Source organism: Bos grunniens, chromosome 6, assembly GCF_055505025.1.
Source record: "Bos grunniens cultivar Pamir isolate PY7600 chromosome 6, Bosgru_T2T1.0, whole genome shotgun sequence".
Taxonomy (NCBI): domain Eukaryota; kingdom Metazoa; phylum Chordata; class Mammalia; order Artiodactyla; family Bovidae; genus Bos; species Bos grunniens.
Window position 1 is genome coordinate 41,433,699 of NC_141170.1, and position 21,639 is coordinate 41,455,337.

Genomic DNA, 21,639 nt, shown 5'->3' on the forward strand with positions numbered 1-21,639 from the left:
CAAATCCCAGCCAAGACCAAATTTTAGATTGGATTTGAGTGATAAAACTCAGCAGGAGACATCTTATTTTTTAATATTACTTTTTTCTATGTTTGTGTTATTGATATAATTTAATAGTATTTTTGTTCCTTTGTTGCTATTATTGTTGTTTAATAGTGACTGTCAGTCACTTCTCTTTGCTAAGATGGGATTTACATTTTATCTATTATCTTATTTATATCTTTTTATCCATTATTCTTTTGAGTGAAGCTTAAAATGGGAGCTTGTTTTCAGTTTCAGTTCAGTTCAGTTCATTTCAGTCGCTCAGTCATGTCCGATTCTTTGCAACCCCATGAATCGCAGCACGCCAGGCCTCCCTGTCCATCACCATCTCCCGGAGTTTGCTCAAACTCAAGTCTATCAAGTCGGTGATGCCATCCAGCCATCTCATCCTCTGTCATCCCCTTCTCCTCCTGCCCCCAATCCCTCCCAGCATAGGAAGCCTTAATTGAATATCCATTGTGAATAGTGCATGGATTTGTCTCTATGAGGATTGGAAAAGTAGTAAGACAAATGCCATGTCCCAAAGTGTTTTATAATGATGAAAGATATAACATTGGTATTAATATGTTGTTCGGGGTGCAGGAAGTCATAGAAACATGATATTGAGTATTTACTCTTAAACAATAATCCTCATATTTTTAAAAATATTAGTGCATGTAATTTTGGGTCTAAAAAGGTGGTCGTCAGACACAGTTGAATTTGACTAAGCAGAACAGAATATTATTATGGTACTCACATATAAAAGACACTCAAAGTAATCATAAAAATGTGTCCTAAAAATTATAGTGTTTTGACATTTTTTTGAGATTTGTTTTTACACATGAAGGCATATGAAATGTAAATTTTTCAGAAGATGTTCTTTTGATATTATAATTTAGGCTTGTTATTAAGTGATAAGAGACGTATTTTTCTAAGTTGAAAAAGTTACTTTAATGAAATACAAAGAATGCTAGTTTTTGCATGTTGTGGATATTGTTAGAGATCCATATCCCAGTGACACACTTTAGATTAACTACATTAGCAAAGAAATTTCCAGTGTGCTTCTGGCTTCCTGCCTAAAGTGGCTGTAAGTCTTTTCCTCCTTGTCCGGGAGCTTTCTCTGGCCTGGTGCAAACTTTCTCTGAAACACATGAGCAACCAAGAAATAAGAGTTAATGAATATGGTTAGAGGTAACCCTCCTCCAGTGAAAACAGGGGTCTTCAATAAAGGCTTCAGCCACCCTTCGTCAGCTGGGATGGTTCTGATGCATGTTTCATGTCATATATGCAAGTATACCCAGAAGACTAGAACCCCAAGTCCCATAATATTAACCTGCTTACTGGTCTCACTTCTTTTGGGGTTTTCTTCTCACTTTTCTCATCTCCTTATTTGTGTTTCCTGAAATCACTATGTAAAATCACTTCCTTGAGTCAGCATTTGTTCTGGGGTGGGACAAGAACAAAGACTTCTCTCAATGTCTGTTTTTATCTACTCGCTTTTAGAATATAAACCTTGAGTTTGGGCTGGGCCATGACTTTTCACAATAAAGACTGTAGTTCTCTGTCCTCTTTGTAGCTATGAATGATAATATGACCAACTTCTATGAAATATAAGTAGAAAATTAGGTTTCACCTTCCAGGTTGTGCTTTTATTTTTTATAATATTATTTATTTATTTTTATTTTTGGCTGTACTGGGTCTTTGTTGCTGCTTCAGCTTTTCTGTAGTTGTGGCAAGCAAGGGCTACTCTTCTTTGTGGTGCATGGACTTCTCATTGCAGTGGCTTCTCTTGTGATGCAGAGGCTCTAGGGCCCAGGGGCTTCAGTAGTTGCGGCACACAGGCTCAGTTGTTTCGACTCCCAGGCTCTAGTGCACAGGCCCAATTGTTGTGGCACATGGGCTTAGTTACTCCACAGTTGGTGTGATCTTCACTGATCAGGGATCAAATCCGTGTCTCCTGCATTGGCAGGCAGATTCTTTACCACTGAACTACCAAATAAGCCCCAGGTTGTGCTTTTAAATGGTGGGAATATCACGTCATTTCCCCTTTTCTCTCCATGGAGGTGAGCCATCTTGACAACACAGTAGAAGGCTCACCACTTATGGAAATTTGGGAAAATACAACAGAAAACTGGACAACTGACATTGCAGAGCTTCTGTGCCAGAGTAAAATGCTTTCATTCAGGCTTTATTTAAAGAAGAAATAAGCATCTCTCTTATTTTTGTCTCTTATCTTTATTTTTTATCTCTCTCAATTATCAGCCTAAAATATATTGGAATTACTATATTGTCTACACAAATTAAAGATAAATACATGGAATTTTATCTAAGAGTAGAATTACGTTATAAGTCCAGAGGAAATTTTTTTTTGTAGTAACATGTATCACCTAGATAGAAATGAGATAATTATGACAATTCTCTAAAAGATGATGCTTACCTTATATTTTACCATTTTAAGTGTGAGAATTTTAACTGAAATCGTCAGGTAGATTTTATCATTCTAGAAACTACTTAAAAAAAAAACTTGGAATAGCTGTTCAGCTTAAGCAGTTAGAAAATGATGTGAGATTAGAAAAAATATGGTTTAATCTTCTCTCTGGAATGAGAATATTATGCATTTTATGATACATTAGCTTAAGCATACAAATATTCAACAATAAAGATAGTTTGTTGATTGTGATATGAACTTGAAGTTTTTCCTAACTAAGGAATTTTTGGTAATGAGGTTACTGAGAAATCATCTGCAAGTTTTTAAATTATGCCTGCCAAGATAATAAATGTGTATTTTGGAAAAAATAATCTCTGGGCATTTGATGAAAACAGAGAATGGGAAAGAGGGGTCAGCAGTGTGGAGGGTGCTTTGTGAACTGGCCATGTTATTATTTCAGGATCCTTTTTCTCATATTCCATAATATTTGTTGTCTCTGATAATATTTTTTGTTTTAAGCACTGAGTTTTTATAAAAAGTTTTCTGTGGACATGCATTTCCTGAGATATTTCCTACAAAGTGTCTATGATTATATTTAACTTGAGAGTATAATATAATATAATATATTCTGTTTTTAATTGGAGAATGCTGTTTTGCATTTGCACTGGTTGTAATTTTCTGTATCTTGTGTGTTCTTGGGTTGATCAGTAGGACTGTATGTATTCATTTGTGTACCTACTCACTCATTCATTCACTGTTTCAGACACAATAGTATTTCTATTTGGGGGTCAAGTTTAAGACAGATGCATTCTTTGTCAGTTTGGTGATGTTGCTTTGAATATCTCAAGCACTGACCTAGTGGCACTGACAATGTTAGCATTATTCTGAGCTTTCCCAGAGTCATGACATTGGCTTCATTTGTTCTTCTAGTCCTTCCTTTGGTGGTTATGTTTACACTATAATCATACACTAGTTATATTGCTTTGCAAAAACATTTCTTTTTTTAAACTTTTTGTTTTGTATTGGAGTATAGCCAATTAACAATAATGTTATGATAGTTTCCTGTGGATAGCAAAGAGACAGTGATACATGTATTAATTCTTCCCCAAACACCCCTCCCATACAAAAGGGTTAGGTTTTCTTTTAAGAAAACTGAAAGTAGAACTTTATTATTTGCTTTGGATATTGTCTCCAAATTGTTACTAATGACTTGTCTTCACCTTGATATATTTGAGTATTCTAGTGTATCTTTTCCTTTTAATTAAAAATGTGATGATTTTGTTCTTTCTCAACAAGGTGAAGAAGGAAAATGCAGGGGTTTTGCCAGAACAAGGCTGTGAAGAATCCATAGAGCCATTAATAGACAGAAATTTTATATTCTGAAAAGGTCAATGGCTTGTATTGGCTAAGATTATTTTGAGCCCTGGTTTTCTTTATCATCAAGTGTTCCTGAATACATTATTGTTAATCTCTTTCTTAACCTAATTAACTATTCCTTATATAATATTCATGCTTAAGTAAGTAGTGTCATAAGGGTAGAAGAAAAAGTTATTTTTTTAGTTAACAGAAATGTGAAGACTAAATACAAAATTAAAGTCAAATTATTCTTTTTCCTTTGGCTTCTTCATTGATTTCAGCAAAAAGACAGCATCAAAAGCTTAGTGCTATCTCATAAAAACAACTCTGTGTCTCCTATTTGAATTTAATGTAAAATTGACATCCTGTATATGGCCCAAAGTGTTTCAGGATTATAAACAGTTTATTTTAAAATTGTGACTTAAATTACATATAGGAAGATACTTGGGTTAAGTGATCTAATCATCATTTCCTCCTTATAGCCTTCCATCTGATATAAGGAAATGAGTGACCATCTGATACAAGGAAATGGGTGTTCATATAGGGATTAAGAATGTGATAAACATTCTTACTCTGTTCTTTATGCTACCTTTAATACTATTCAATGAGGAGATTCAAGTGCATGAAACAAAACAAAAATTGCATCTTCCAATATATTTAGATCACATTTCAAACTGCCAGAAGTGGTTCAGCATCTATTTTCCACAGCCTGGCAAATTAGGCTATTTTAATGTGATAAAATATAGTCTCTGTGAAAACTTATTTTTAGTTTGGTATCTTATAAAGGAGTCTTACAAAATCACTGTGTCTGTGTATGTGAGTGTCTATCTACCCCCATATGCTGTCACAGACAGTTGGCATTGCCTTGGCAACTTTACAGAATCAAATTGTTGCATTCAGTATTCAGTGAAAGCAAAACCAACACTGCCTCTTCTCTCTATCTGTAAATGAGAGAAAATCAATCTCCGGTAGATTTGAGTATTTTGTTGTAGTCAGATAGTTATAAAAATTATAATAAGCTCTTTTGGGGCAGGGAAATGTCTATTTGATTCTGTATCAACAGCGCCTTGCCAGGACTTGGCTTATAGAAAATATTCAAGAAATCTTTCTTAATCAATGGATTAAAAAAAAAAAAGAAACTGTCATTGCTTTTGGATTATTTCAGAAGGTTTAAAAAATGCAGTAAACTACTTGGTGATGATCACAGCTTCAGAACTGAGGTGAGTGACTCACAGGAGGCTTCTGCGGAATCTTATTTCTGAGGAGACTATTTTGCTTTCCTTCCTGGGTCCAAGTCTCCTATGAATGTCTCTGATTGGTGGGAATTAACCCAGAGGTTCTGGGAAATGTAGTTCCCAGGCTTTCAGCCCCCGTGATACATGGAAAAGCATAAAAGGGAGAGACTTGCTAAGGTGTCAAAAGGTGATCCAAAGCAGCTTTCTAGGCATAACTTTTATAAAAATGACCTGAAAGTGTTGTATCAGTGCCAGGCATAAGATGGAGTTTAGCATGACTGGTAAAGAACTTAGACTTATACAAGGATTGAGTACATGAGTTTCAAAATGCCCATATTCCAATTTTGTACCCAAACAGCTTGAGAGGACGCCAGAATATATAGGCAATTTTTGTGCACATCCTTTCAGGATTTTTCTTATAGTGTCTGTTTATTGAATTGTCAATTTGAGGAGTCCTTGTAAATAAGAAGTGGTTTTGGAAGAACTTTGGGTAATTATTTCTTATGGGTACTGTGATACTCTGATACTTCTAAGTTATAATTTGCCTTTTAGGAAGAGCAGAGTAGACTATTGATCTGGTTTTTTTGTTGTTGGTGGTGGTGTTAGATTGAAGTATAGTTGATTTACAAAGTTATGTTAAGGTTAAGGTATATAACATTGTGATTTACTTATTATTTTTTTTTCTGATTATATTCCATTATAGGTTACTACAAGTTATTGTATATAATTCCCTGTGCTATGCAGTAAATCCTTGTTGCTTATCTATTTTATATATAGAGTTTATACCTGTTATTCCCATATTCTTATTTGTCCCTCCCCCTCTTCATCTTCCCTTTGGTAATTATAAATTTGTTTTCTGTGTCTGTGAGTCTGTTTCTGTTTTGTATATAGATTCATTTGTATTATTTTTTTAGATTCTACTTATAAGTGATATCATACAGTATTTGTCTTTTCTGACTTATGTCACTAAGTATAATATACTCTGTTTCCATCTATGTGCTGCAAATGCCAATATATCATTGTTTTAATGGCTGAGTAATATATCATTGTAGATCTACATCTGTATCTATATCACATCTTATTAAGCCAACTGTCTGTTGATGAGCACTAGGGCTGTTTGTATATCTTGGCTACTGTAAATAGTGCTGCTATGAACATTGGGGTACACATGTCCTTTTGAACTAAAGTTTTCATCTTTTCCTGATACATACCCAGGAATGGAATTGCTGGATCATATTGTAGTTCTATATCATGTTTTTTTTTTTTTTTTTTTTTAAAGAAACTTCATACTGTTTTCCATAGTGACTGCACAAATACATTCCCACTAACAGTGTAGGAGGATTCTTTTTCCTTTTAATCTATACTCTCTTCAACATTTATTATTTGTAGACTTTTAAGACCATTGATCTTAATAAGTTAAACAGGATCTGTTGATCTCCACCTGCCATCTCTTAAGTCAGGTTAAGCAATTATAGCAAGGAAAAACATTTATAATACCTACACTTTCTCTCTTTAAAAAATCATTTGCTTCTATTAAAAACTGGAGGAATGCATCCTATTTAGTGTCTTGAATATCAAGTATGCCATTCCTAGCCCACATTCTCTGCCCTCAGAAAGAAATGAAAGGTACTTGGAAAAAACTCTCTCCCCACACCCCAGTCATGAATAGCGCCTGGTACACAGAAGGTCTATAATATATTTTGCCAAATGAATGATGATATAGATAGTTTCTTACTTTGTTTCATTTTATTTTATTATAAAACATCTCTTTGATGTGGCTAATAGCTGAAAAATGAGTTTGGTCTCTTTTTATGTTATTCTTCAATGTTGACTTGATGCCACACACTGCTTTCCAGGAAGCCATCTCTGTGGGGGAGCCAGTAAGGCTGACTACCAGATACTTCCTTTCTATCCGTAGGAGTAAGATGTGTTAAGGACTGATGCAGGAATTAATGTTATAGTGCTTCAGGAAGACAAATGAGTAAGATCTATATTATAAATTTATTCAGTCATTAAGACTCAGGTTTCTATGATGTAGATGATTTCTTGCCTCTTTTTCCCCTTTTCTCTATATATTTATGGTATTTGATACATATCTCAGTTATTCCATGTTTATTTTTATGACCTCAATTTATCAATATTTATTGAGTGACTGCTTTGTATAACATGTTATATGAGACCTATTAGGATTAGCATGCAAACAAAAATACAATATCATCCTCATTTCAAAAATTTGCAGTTTAGTTGTTGAAATAGATGGAAAACTAGAATTTCAGTATTTTGGGTGAATTGGTATAGAGATATCTATAGGCATAGAAATATATATTGGTTACAATAAAAAAAATAACAGTGCATTTAGTTTAGAGAGGATACAAGGCCAGAAAGATATGTTAATAATTTTGTAAACCTAGCAACAATTAATAGGCTCTCAATTAATGTGCAATATACAGATTAACAAATTCTAAGCACAACTTCATGGGAAATAGATGGGGAAACAGTGTCAGATTTTATTTTTTTGGGCTCCAAAATCATTGCAGATGGCGATTGCAGCCATGGAATTAAAAGACATTTACTCCTTGGAAGGAAAGTTATGACCAACCTAGACAGCATATTAAAAAGTAGAGACATTACTTTGCCAACAAAGGTCCATCTTGTCAAGGCTGTGGTTTTTCCAGTAGTCATGTATGGATGTGAAAGTTGGACTGTGAAGAAAGCTGAGTGCCAAAGAATTGATGCTTTTGAACCGTGATGTTGGAGAAGACTCTTGAGAGTCCCTTGGACTGTAAGGACATCCAAACAGTCCATCCTAAAGGAGACCAGTCCTGGGTGTTCATTGGAAGGACTGATGCTGAAGCTGAAACTCCAATACTTTGGCTATCTGATGCAAAGAGTTGACTTGTTGGAAAAGACCTTGATGCTGGGAGGGATTGGGAGCAGGAGGAGAAGGGAACGACAGAGGATGAGATGGCTAGATGGCATCACCGACTAGATGGACGTGAGTCTGAGTGAACTCCGGGAGTTGGTGATGGACAGGGAGGCCTGGCGTGCTGCAATTCACGGGGTCACAAAGAGTCAGACACTACTGAGTGGCTGAACTGAACTTAACTGACTGAAGCACGACATGATTAGTAGTAACGAACCATTAAAAGGATACTATCAATTACTCTTGACATCACATGACAGAGTTTTTAAGAAAAATTTATAGATATTTAAAGTGATATTTTAGTATAATTCCATACTAAATTCTGAGTTTAACCTATACACTTTATTTTCCTATACTGAAGTTCTTTTGTGCACAGCATGTTAAAACGCAGCACTGATTCTAAATTGAAGGTAAATTAGGAAGTTTGCTTGTATTTCTGGTAGTGATGGAAATGCAGTGTTTCCATATCATTGAAAATTGGTCCCTTCTGTGCTACCATGGATACTTCTGGTTTATATTTAACCATAAAGGTAATATTGAAAGTGAGTCTTTAGAGTTTTTAATGGGTAGGCTGAAATTTAATTCAAGGTATACAGAGAATAAATGTTGCCACACTTGAGCAAAAGATGTTGCTGACTGTTAGGCATACACTTGACTCATCTTTAACTCATAAACTGATGCATGTTCTCAACACATCACACCAGCCTCCTACAGCTTTCCTTCCCACAAACACTCTACTAGCTCCACATGGCACAACACCCACCACTCCTCAGGCCAGTGGGATCACTATAATATATTTTCACAAAGATATGCAAGAAAGAACATACACAGTTCTCCCACACAGCTTGGAATAATCATGTAGAATGAAACACAGTCTATTCTGGTTTCATATCCCTGTTTTCCAAAGGTGAGTAGGCAGATACAAAGATAAGGCTGCTACAATATCCTTTATGGTCATAAAAGACCTTTAAAAAATATTCAGTAAATTCCTTCCTAAGGTTATTGAATCTCTAACTCTTAGTTGATAGGGGTTGATTCACCCAATGGTTTAAAAAAAGTAAAATGAGATCTTTTGTGCATAAATTCTTCATTATCATCAGTCTCCTCCTTATAAAGGTTTCCAATCAAGAGGGCAAAGAAAAGTCTACGCTTGCATTTCAAATTCCAGGAAGGCTTATTATTGCCAGTGTTTGAATCCCTATTAAAAACAAAAGAGAACCAAGACAATAAGTTGGGGCACATCCAAGTCAAAATGCTTCCAAGTTACCAGAAACAAGAACGTAATTGTTAAATCGTGGGAAGGCAGCCTTTAGGCATTCAGGTATTTACAGGCTACTTAGTTTCAGCATTGATACTTCATGTGTACTCCTCCGTAATAGGTGGAGAGCTTGGGGATCTGAATCCTCATCACAGATGTTCTACTTAGTGTTTGTGTCTCCATGGATAAGCCATCATATTTCTTTATTTCAATTGTCTCCTAAACAAAATTGGATATCCAGATTTATATGATGTCATGTACATGTAGTATAATTCAACTTGAAAACACAGGTGCACATATACTTTTTTATTAGATACAATATAGGGAAAAAATCAGGAACAGAGTGTAGGAAGAGATAACATTAACTGAACATCTACTATTATCAGTTTATGTAATCTTCAAAATGACCATAATGTTAGGCCTTTCTTTTCCCCCTGTTACTTGCTTACTAGGAAATAGAGCCCAGAAAACAGAAGCACCATGTATAATGTCCTCAAGCTACTAAATGTTGTAACTATAAGCTCAGCTCAGTTCAGTTCAGTTCCTCAGTTGTGTCTGACTCTTTGTGACCCCATGAATCACAGCACACCAGGCCTCCCTGTCCATCACCAACTCCGGGAGTTTACCCAAACTCATGTCCATTGAGTCAGTGATGCCATCTAACCATCTCATCCCCTGTTGTCCCCTTTTCCTCCTGCCTTCAATCATTCCCAACATCAGGGTCTTTTCAAATGAGTCAGTTCTTGGCATCAGGTAGGCAAAATACTGGAGTTTCAGCTTTAACATCAGTCCTTCCAATGAATACCCAGGACCCATTTCCCTTAGGATGGACTGACTGGTTGTATCTCCTTGTAGTCCAAGGGACTCTCAAGAGTCTTCTCCACCACCACATTTCAAAAGCATCAATTCTTTGGCACTCAGCTTTCTTTACAGTCCAACTCTCACATCCATACAAGACCACTGGAAAAACCATAATCTTGACTAGACAGACTTTTGTTGACAAAGTAATGTCTCTGCTTTTTAATATGCTGTCTAGGTTGGTCATAACTTTCCTTCCAAGGAGTAAGCGTCTTTTAATTTCATGGCTGCAATCACTATAAGCTCAATTTATTACAAAAAGCTATCTGGAATATCATTCTCTAACAGGACAATATTTTAATAGTGAGTGATTTAATATATTAAGTTTTAGGAGGTATTTTAATATTTAGGGGAATCTATTATTATTAATAGATGCCTTTGAATTGTGGTGCTGGAGAATACTCCTGGGAGTCCCTTGGGCAGCAAGGAGATCAAACCAGTCAGTCTTAAGGGAAATTAACCCTGAATACTCATTGGAAGGACTGATACTGAAGCTGAAACTCCAATATTTTGGTAATTTGATGTGAACAGCTGATTCATTGGAAATAAGTCCCTGATGCTGGAAAAGATTGAGGCCAGAGGAGAAGAGGACGTCAGAGGATGAGATCACTGGATGCAATCACCAATGCAATCCACTGGGCATGAACTTGGGCAAACTTCAGGAGATGGTGAGGAATAGAGAGGCCTGGCATGCTGTAGTCCATGGGGTTGCAAAGAGCTGAACATGACAGGGAGACTTAACAACAGCAACATTATTATTAATAACTTTTATCCTAATAAAATCATTGTATTTTATAAGGCAAATAAACAGTTTTATTTGAATTTTTAACTTAAAAAATTTTTAAATTGATTTTAAATTGTATGGCCTTTTGTGCACATGCTTTTAGTTGTGTCCAACTCTATGTGACCCCATGGACTGTGACCTGCCAGGCTCCTCTGTCCATGGGACTCCAGGCAAGAATACTGGAGCGGGTTGCCATTTCCTTTTCCAGGGGATCTTCTTGACCCAGGGATTGGACCTAGGTCTCCTGCATTGCAGCTAGGCGCTTTACTGCTTGAGCCATCAGGGAAGCCCGTGTTAAATTATAGAGTGGGAGACATTTTTGTACGTGTATTTTTATACATGTTTCTGGTTTCTTTTCAGGAGGATTTCTGGTTAAATGATATGTACTTTTTTGAACCTGTTTATACATACTATAAAATTACTTTCTAAAAAATATTGTTTATAATTACACTTTCACCTGAGAAGAGGATTGTATCTGTCTCCAACACCTATTTCAGCAATAAGAAATATTATTCCTAACACTTAACTAGTTTGATTAGTAAAATATACCATTTATTTTTTGTTTGTTCTGTTGCACATACAGGGTACTGCACATGCCTGTTGTACACATCACCACCTAGATGTGTGTGTGTGTGTGTGTGTGTGTGTGTGCATGTGTGTTCAATCATGTCCAACTCTTGGCTCCTCTATCCATGGAATGTTCCATGCAAGAATACTGGAGAGGGGTGCCATTTCCTAATTTATAGTTATTTAATTCTATTGGAGGTGAATATCTGGTTTTATATAGATTTTTACATTTGCCAATTTAATTTAACTGGGATTTATTTTGCTGTGTGAGGTGAGATGAGTATCCATTTGGAACTTTTCCCTAATATCTAGGCTAAACAACAGTATTTGTTTCTCAGCATCATCTCTTTATGTAGTTGTGATATCTTATTTATAATATGTTAATTTTTCACTATTAATATTAAAGCATACATCTAGAAAGTGTAAAGCCCTTTAATTTTTTCCATAATATCAGTCTTTTTTTTAATAACTACAAAATATATTTTAGTAACTCATGGCAGTTTTCCCTTATTTTCATTAATTTTTTCCAAACTAATTTTTGTTATCCTTGCTTTACTCTTTCAGATACACTTTAGTACACACACAAGCACAGACACACATGCACACATATCTTTGAAAAGAAAAACTACTTGTGTTTTCATTGTAAGTATATTGTATTTATTAATAAATCTGATAGGAATTGATGTCTTCACAATATATTTCTATCATCCAGGAGCGTGAAACATGTCATATATCCCAGTCTTCTCCTTTTGCTTATTAGGAATTATGGACAACAGATGCCATGATAAATGGAAACCATAAGATGGAAGATAGAGTCAAGGTCATAGCAAGAGTAGAAGCATGGTCAGAGGTGCGCTGAGTCAAATAAGTGAAAGAGCAGTGAAGGAAAGTATAGTGGATTCTTGCTCCAAGAGGATGACAACATAGTAAGAGCTCAGGCGTGTTCTTGATCATCTGTCATCCTTGTTCTTGATCATCTATCATCCTTGATCATCTATGTGAACTCAGTTTCAAATGACACCTGGCTGGAATTTCAATGGTATCCTAAAGGGTGTCCCAGGTTTTTGGAAGCTCGGCTGTGAAGCAGTTCCTGCTGTATTCTCATATTTTTGATTACTTTTAAAATTAATCTGTATCCTTTGAGGTATCCTTATCATGTCTTCTTTACCCTGCAATGGGAAAAAGTGTAACAGATAATCATTGCTTATTCTTTCACTACACTACTAAATGTGGCTTGGCAGTATTTCATTTTGAAGTTGTGCATCATATTCACAAATGATGTTTAACAAATTGTATGAGTATCACCGGGTGGGCGTTGTCTGCTGGATCCTTTATTTGAGCACCTCAGCACTCCATAATCATTAAGAGTGATTTTTATAAAAAAGTATGACATGGTATGGGGAGGGAGGAGGGAGGAAGGTTCAGGAGGGGGAACACGTGTTTACCTGTGGTGGATTCATGTTGATATATGGCAAAACCAATACAATATTGCAAAGTTAAAAAATAAAATTCAAAAACTAAAAAAATAAAAATAAATAAAATTAAAAAGAAAAAAACCAAAAAAAAAGTATGACACATGTAACCTTATGGTTGATGAGCACTTGAAATAGTGGTGTTTTCTCTCTAGCATCTAAATTTCAAACCAAAGAAAATGTTTTAGAATTGCAGTAAAAAAGAAATGTGTTATATTTACCAAATGTGTCTCTGATTAAAAAAATGTTTTATTTTGAACATCATTGTTTAACATTGATAAAGTTTTTCAGTGTGAGTAGAGCTAAATACTTACTGATTGGACAGTCACCACTACAACAGAACATTTGACAGTATATTTATTGAATACCTACTAATTTTTAAGAACTATGCTAAAAGAACTAAGGATTAAAAGACTCATATGACTACCTATTATTCAAGAGCTAGAAGTCTGGAAGGAAAAATAAACGTGCATTTTATTTATTATACAGTTTACAAAGTGCTGTAATAGAAATATATTCAAGATGCTCTGTATTCACAAGGACATACACACTTAGTTCTCTTCTCTGTACCAGGCCCTATGGGAAGTAATTTTGGTAAAATAAGGCACTGGATACTTTGGTATCAGTTCAATAAAGTCCAGCTTTTCCAGCAAGTATTTACCTGAACACAAATAGGGTAAATTATTTAAGCTCTGAGTTTTCTTGTTTATAAAATGGAAACACTTACATTCCTCATAGGATTTTTCTGAAAATTAGATTACTTAATGACTTAAAATCAATCCCATATATAGTAAGCTTAATATAACATTAGTCTCTATTATGATATTGATATGAAAAAGTATTTTAAAATACTAATTGATATGAGTATTTAAACACACACACACAATCCAAACTGTGTGGAAAATACTATGTGAATAGTGTCAACAGACTGCATGTTAGATGTAAGACAGGGCTCCGCAAAGGCTTCTCAGAGAAGGTGACTTCAGACTTGAATCTTCCAGGAGTAGTTACAGTCAAGTTGGTAAGGTTGGGAAGGAATGTTTCTGGGAGATGAAGGAGAAGATTCTGTAACTTAGGGGAAAGAGAATGAATGAGTGGAGCACAGAATATCAAGTTGGGTAATTATAAAAATTGGTGCTGGTAATCTAAATGGGGACATGATCAAGAAGGATCTTTATGTTAGGACTCTTGCTAATGCCAGTGACAGAAAAGCTAGTCCAGAGCAACTTAAGTAAAAACAAAAACTTTTTAGTTCCGGCAACTGAAAAGTCCAGGAGTAGAGCTGATGGTGCTCAAACAGTGTTCTCAGGATTTTGTCTCTGTTCTTTTGCTCTTTTTCTCCAACCATTTTTCTCTCTTGGTGAAAAGACAGTTCACAGTTTCTAACACAGCAGAAAAGACAATTCCTTTTTCTTAGTCACTTGCCAGGGGTAAGTAAAGTACGGCCTGAGGGCCAGATCAGTTCCAGAGCCTGTTATTGTAGGCTAGTGTTACATGCTGAATGTTTGTATCTCCCTAAAATTCACATTTTGAAATTGTAATCCCCAATGCGATGGTACCGGAAGATGTGGCTTTCTGGAGGTGATTAGGTCATGAGATTGGAGCACTCATGAATGGGATTAGTACTCAAAAAAAAGACTCTAGAAAACTCTTTTTTTCTCCTCATCCACATGAGAAGATAGCAAGAAAACAATCATCTGCAACCTGCAAGAAGGTCTTTACCAGAACCTGACCACATTTGGACCCCGATCTTGTAGCCTTTAGAACTGTGAGAAGTATATATCTGTTGTTTGTAAGCCACTCAGTCTGTTATATTCTATTATAGCAGCATGAACTAAGACCGCCAACAAGCTAAAAATGCTTTTTGTACTGTTAATAGGTTATAAACAAAGACATAAAAACAAAGATAAATATGTAATTGAGACAGTTAGTGGCTGGACCCTCAAAGCCTAAAATATTTACCATCTGGTCTAACCTCCTTTTGTAAAGTCTTGTGAGTATTTCTGAGTTGACCTGGGGCATGGGCATGTCACTATCTAGTCACACTCCTCATATTCAGATCGTCTGTGTAGATTTCATGCCCATCCCTTGACCTAAAGATGGAACCAGCTTTATCTGAAGCATAGAGACTGCGAGTGGAAGAGGTATAACTGTTCTGAGAAAAATCAGAAGAAGAGTAAATGGGCCACAGTATAACAAATATCCAGCATAAACTTGGAAGCCAAAATGAGGAGGATATACTCTCTTGAGAGCATCAGGTTGCAACAGAAGATATTTGATAGAGTAGACTAGCATGCTTACATTTGTGTTTTAATATATTCAAGTGTCAGAATTAATTTCAAAATTGTAAAAGTTGTTTTCTGTGGGTTTCTGTGCCCCTGCTTACTCTGAAAATTCTTCCACCTCCCCCTGGAGGGACTTTTCCCTTGCCAGATCACTCTGGGGAATATGACTCACAGATTCTGGAAGCACAAACAGAGACTAGTACTTAAAAGAAGCTTCTGGCCAAAGTTCCAGACAGAAAGATTTAGATGCATGTTAGCAGAGCAAGTTTTTCCACTTTTAGAAACTAGATAAGACTCAGACTGGAAAATGAGGAAGAAGCCATGACAATTGAAAAACAAGAAATAGCATTTAATCCTGGAAGGGGGCTGGGGCATGGTGGATTAGTAGAAAACTTTTCTTTAGAGAGTAGCTACTCAAACTTTAATGTATCATCTGAAATATTATATCATTTGAAATTTTGTTAAAAAGCATATTTTAATTTTGTAGGATTGTGTTGATGCCTGAGACTATGCTTTTCTTCCAAGATATTAAGAGACGAAATTGCTAGTGGTCCATGAACACCTGGGTGGGGAAGATCCCCTGGAGAAGGAAATGGCACTCCACTCCAGTACTCTTGCTTGGAAAATTCCATGGACAGAGGAGCCTTGTAGGAGCTCCTCTTGTGGGGAGAGGAGTGCAACCCCAACTCGTGGGGTTGCAGAGTCGGACACAACTGAGCGACTTCACTTTCACTTTCAGGAACACCACTTTGAGTAGGAAGACTATAAGGCACTAGGGAGCTACCTCAAAGGTGACTCAGTGCCCAATCTCCTTCTTGTAGCTGTCCAGAAAACAGTAAAACTTACAGTGGTCATCAAGTCAAAATGACATTTGCCTCACAGCTTTTACTTTCCCTCATCTCCATCATCCCTTTACTTGTAAAGAAACCCCAAACAAAAGGCCCTTAAAACTTTATTTGAGTCCTCTACTAGGGTAGGAGGGTTTCCCTTGTGGCTCAGCTGGTAAAGAATTAGCCTGCAATGCAGGAGATCTGAGTTTGTCCCTAGGTTGGGAAGATCTACCAGAGAAGGGAAAGGCTGCCCACTCCAGAATTCTGGCCTGGAGAATTCCATGGACTGTATAGTCCATGGGGTCACAAAGATTCAGACATAACTGAGGGAATTCCACTTCACTAGGATAGGAAGCAGAGATTTGGACAATTTGGTGGTGGTGGCAAAATGAAAGGAAAGCCTTGCTTCATGTCCAATATAGGACTAGATGTAGTCAGTTTGAAATTTCTCTCTGAACTGGGATAACAGCAAATATACATGCTCTTTAATGCTAGAAGTCCAGTTTACGTGATGGACTGGAACAAAAAGCAACATGGGAAATAAAGATATAAGATGCTGGATATTCTAGAGGAGAAATGATATTGTTCTAAATTGGAATCAAGGCAGTATTGGGTTGCAACTCACAGGCCTACAGGGTCTGTATTTGCAGAGCTTTAAGATCAAAGAAAGAATGAAGTAGGCCTCAGAAATGGTTTAGTGGATGTGGGAATTTACACATCTGAAGCAGGGTCCTAGAGTTATTTGTGTGTGCTGTGGATGGTGGGTAGGTCACTGTGGCAGTCTTTGCTCCTGGTAGGGAAAGGGGAGATTACAGCTATAAGGAATCTGATATCAAGTGGCCTCACTAGTTACCAGGGAAACCAGCAGAGAGGCCTGCCCTCTCACTGCCCTTTTGATAAGAACAATCATTAGCTTGGGCCTGTAGAAAATACTTAGGAATGTCAGTCATGTGAATAGGGTATAGATGAAGCAGACACTGGTCATCCAGGGAATGTACAGAAAGACTAGTTACCTTGGATGGTCTGACTATACAGGCAGTTGAGATAATCTATCTGGAAAGATATTGTCAGCAGAATTGATAGAATTTAGTCCTTGAGTTCATGTGGGGCATAGAGGAGAGGAAGGAATAATTTTGAATATGCAGGCTTAGAATTTGGGAAACTGGATTTTAATATTTATTGAGCTAGAAAGCATTATAATATTAGAGGAGCAGGAGGAGCTATTTGAGTCTGAATAGTCAGAAAAGTATCTATACTGAGTGAATTATCTGTAGAAACTTGAAGGAAGAGTGGGGATTATGAATGGCATGTGCAAAGGTGCAGGGATATGAAATAGCTTGCATAGCTCACTGTGTGACCAGAGTTGAGAATGTATGGGGTAATGAGTCAAGAGTAAAGTGAACCTTTAAAAATAAAGGTAACAGGGAGCTCTACTTCATGCACTGTGGTGAGCTGAATGCGAAGGAAATCCAAAAGGGAAGGGATATATGTGTATATGTGGCTGATTCATTTTGCTGTACAGTAGAAACTAACACAATATATTACAATGAAAAAGTTAATTTAAAAAATAAAGGTAAAATCTCAGAGATTTTTGAATACAAAAAAAGATTTGGAAATTGTTTCGAAAATTAAGGGAAGCCATTCAGGAATTTAAACAGAGGAATGGTATAATCTAATAAAACTTAGAAAGAAAGGAAGGGAACATTCATTTCATCAGTAAATTTCATGGAACATTATTTATATTATCTTGTCTCAGCATGGAGGAGAATGGCATTGTACTTGTAAAAGCTAATGATGAATTGCTAGAACTCTAAGCATGAGAGATGGAGCTCCATTCATAGGACACAAGGAAATTTTTCTTTAAGAAACATGCTCTGTGGTAATATTCATTTTCAGATTGGCCACACAGTTAAAATGATTGTGCTGCTGCTTCTAAGTCGCTTCAGTGGTGTCCGACTCTGTGCGACCCTATAGACGGCAGCCCACCAGGCTTCCCAGTCCCTGGGATTCTCCTGGCAAGAACACTGGAGTGGGTTGCCATTTCCTTCTCCAATGCATGAAAGTGAAAAATGAAAGTGAAGTCGCTCAGTCGTGTCTGACTCCTAGCGACCCCATGGACTGCAGCCTACCAGGCTTCTCCATCCACGGGATTTTCCAGGCAAGAGTACTGGAGTGGGGTGCCATTGCCTTCTCCAAATACCTTTCAATTGAATGACATGTGGCTACTCGGAACACCCCCACTGTAGTTAACTTTTATGGATGGTATGTACAAAATTTTTTATTTACCTGTCATTAATACACTATGAAATTTCTGGAAAATCTGTAATGCTTCTATTGACACATTTATCCATATTAGCTTATCTAACTTTTCTTGGAGATATCTCTCCTATAGGTTTTTACCTACAATATATAAGATTCCTCTCTAGGCTAGAATATAGATACTCTTCTGAGAATTTATTTGCATTTATTTTGAAAATCCCTTTTCTCTAGTGCTAAATTTCCTGATTCCTAGATAAAATCCCTTCCTTTGTTTGTTTACCCCCATATTCTGATGAAGTACATGCCCTAGTATGTTCTTAATACATGATGCATATTAGAGATATGCATATTAGAGATACAACATATTAGATATTTGCATGTCTAAAGTGTTTTTATCCTATTCTTTAAATGGCTGATATTTCAGGGATATATAGGGTCTTATATCACAAATATTTTCCCCAAGAATATTGGAGAATTATCCATTGTTCTGTATCTCCAGTTTCTCCATTTATGTTTGATACAATTCTAATACCAGATATTTCATGTGACATCATTTTTCTTTTAGTACTGGAATCAGTTAGGATATTCTGTGTAATGCCATATTTATACAGTAATATGACTTACTGAGAATATATTTTCACTAATTTAATTGGGTGATGGGTCCTTTTAATTTGGAATATTTTTCTTCATTCACAGAAATGTCCTTTTCCCTCCCTAAATTCCTTTCCTTAATATTTTTTCTTTCTAGATATTGTTATATTTACATGTTGGATCTTCTGAACTATGCTTCTAATTTTGACATTTCTTTCTCATTTAATATCTATTTTTCCTTTTGTCATACCTACTGGAAGATTTCTGTAACTATGCTCTTAAAACTTTAAAATATTTTTTCTACTACAATTTTCATTTCTAAGAAATTAAATCCCTTCTCTTCTGATCATCATTTATCATTGCCTATTGTTCAAAACCTACTGAAGACAGATTTTTCTCTCATGTCTCTATTTTGTCATATTATAAAATCAGATATTCTTTTTCAGATATTCTCTTTTGAAAGAATGGAGACCAGAAGGCAATGGGACAGCATATGCAACATATTCAGAGTAATGAAAGTAAGAAAAATTAAAAATAAACAAAAGAAGATAAAATTGTCAACCTAGAAAATTATTTTCAAGAAAACTATCTTCCAAAAATGAAGGTGAAATAAAGGTATTCTTAGATAAGCAAAAACAGAGCATTTGTTGCTAGCAGTTCTACTCTACAAAAATTCTAAAGAAAGTACTTCAGCCTGAAAGCAAGTGACACCAGACAGTAATTCAAATCTGTACACAGTAAGTGTTAGTAAAGTGTTAGTAACGGTAGTTATGCTGGTAACTACACGACAGTATAATTGTATATATTCTTTATTCTTCTTCCTTTTTTAACTAATTAAAAGAGTACTTGCAAATAAAGAAGTACTTGCATAAAACAATATGTACATAATTATATTGTTGAGGTTTTAACATATAGAAGTGTAATGCATTTGACAAAAATAGCACAAAGGAGGTGGGTGGGAATAAAGCTTTGAGTAAGGAAATGATACCAGATGGTAGCTTGAATCCACAGTGAAAAAAATGAAGAGGATAAAAAAGTGATAGCTAAGATTAATCTCCTCTTACCTTTGAAAGATCTAAGATTATAAAATTTAATAAATATAACTGGATTCCAGGGTTTGAAACATATAAAAATGTAGTATAAATGATAAAAACAGCACAAAATTGGGGGAGGATGCAGCTATACAGGAGTAAAGTTTTTATGTTTCACTGACTCTTGAGAGTCCCTTGGACTGCAAGGAGATCCAACCAGTCCATTCTGAAGGAGATCAGCCCTGGGATTTCTTTGGAAGGAATGATGCTAAAGCGGAAATTGCAGTACTTTGGCCACCTCATGCGAAGAGTTGATTCATTGAAAAAGACTCTGATGCTGGGAGGGATTGGGGGCAGAAGGAAAAGGGGATGACAGAGGATGAAATGGCTGGATGGCATCACTGACTCGATGGACGTGAGTCTGAGTGAACTCCGGGAGTTGGTGATGGACAGCGAGGCCTGGTGTGCTGCAATTCATGGGGTCACAAAGAGTCAGACATGACTGAGTGACTGAACTGAACTGAACTGAGAGTCAATTTGATATAAATATATGAGATCTAGAGCAATTGCTGAAAAATCATTTTTAAATTTAATTGAAAATTATGAAAGGGATTAAAATGTATCAACTTTGTACAAGAGAATGAAGCATAGGAGGAAAAAAATGATGTGAAGGATATATATATAGAAAGCGAATGTAAAATGACAGATGTAAATCTAATTATATTCATAACTTTAAATATGAATTAATTAAATAAATCAGGTCAGATATTAAGCTGAATTTTAAATAATACAGGACCTAACAATATGCTGCCTGACACATTTTAGATTTAAAGATATTAACAGACTGAAAATAAAAGGATTGAAAAGATGTATCATATGAAACAGCTATCATAAGAGGGATGAAGATTTAAATAACACAGAAAGACAAAAAGACTTAAATAGCCATACAAAAAGCCATAGTGTGATTGAACAAAGACTACTGTTTCCTAACAAACCAAATTGCAGTCTCTGAAAGACTTTTTCCTGTCCAGTTATTACTGAGAGAAAAATTCCTGGACAATTATTACAGAGAGAAAAATTCTAGCTCCTGTCCAGGGCATGGTGGGTACAGGTTTGGTGGTCTTGGTGTGATCTCAGCTTCCTAGGTCACATCTGAGAGCTTCGGGCTAGATAGCTCAGAGAGGGACTTCAACATTTCAGATGTGAATTTTCCATCTCCTTTTTTTTGGGTGGGTAAGTATCTTTCAGTTCAGTTCAGTTCATTTTAGTCCCTCAGCCATGTCCAACTCTTTGCCATCCCATGAATTGCAGCACGCCAGGCATCCCTGTCCATCACTAACTCCAAAACCCAAACTCATGTCCATCAAGTCGGTGATGCCATCCAGCCATCTCATCCTCTGTGGTCCCCTTCTCCTCCTGCCCCCTGAACTGTGCCAAAGTATCCTAAATTCTTTTTTTTTTTTTCAGTTTCAATCTCTCTAATACTGGAGTCCTCTGCTAGGTTGAGACAAAGTTTCAACTTGCGGAAAGGGATTTAGGGTAACATTTTAAAAGTTTTCAACATTTTAAAGATTTTTTTTCAATTATCTTAAAAAAAAAAAAAACAACCCTGCCCCATAATCTGGCCTTAATATTTTCTGGACTTTCTAACAGGAACTTACATTTTCCTAGCTTTCATGGCAACTATCCTTCTTCTGCTTTTCATTTTCTAAATATTTACCCCTCTTCTTTGTCTTCTAGA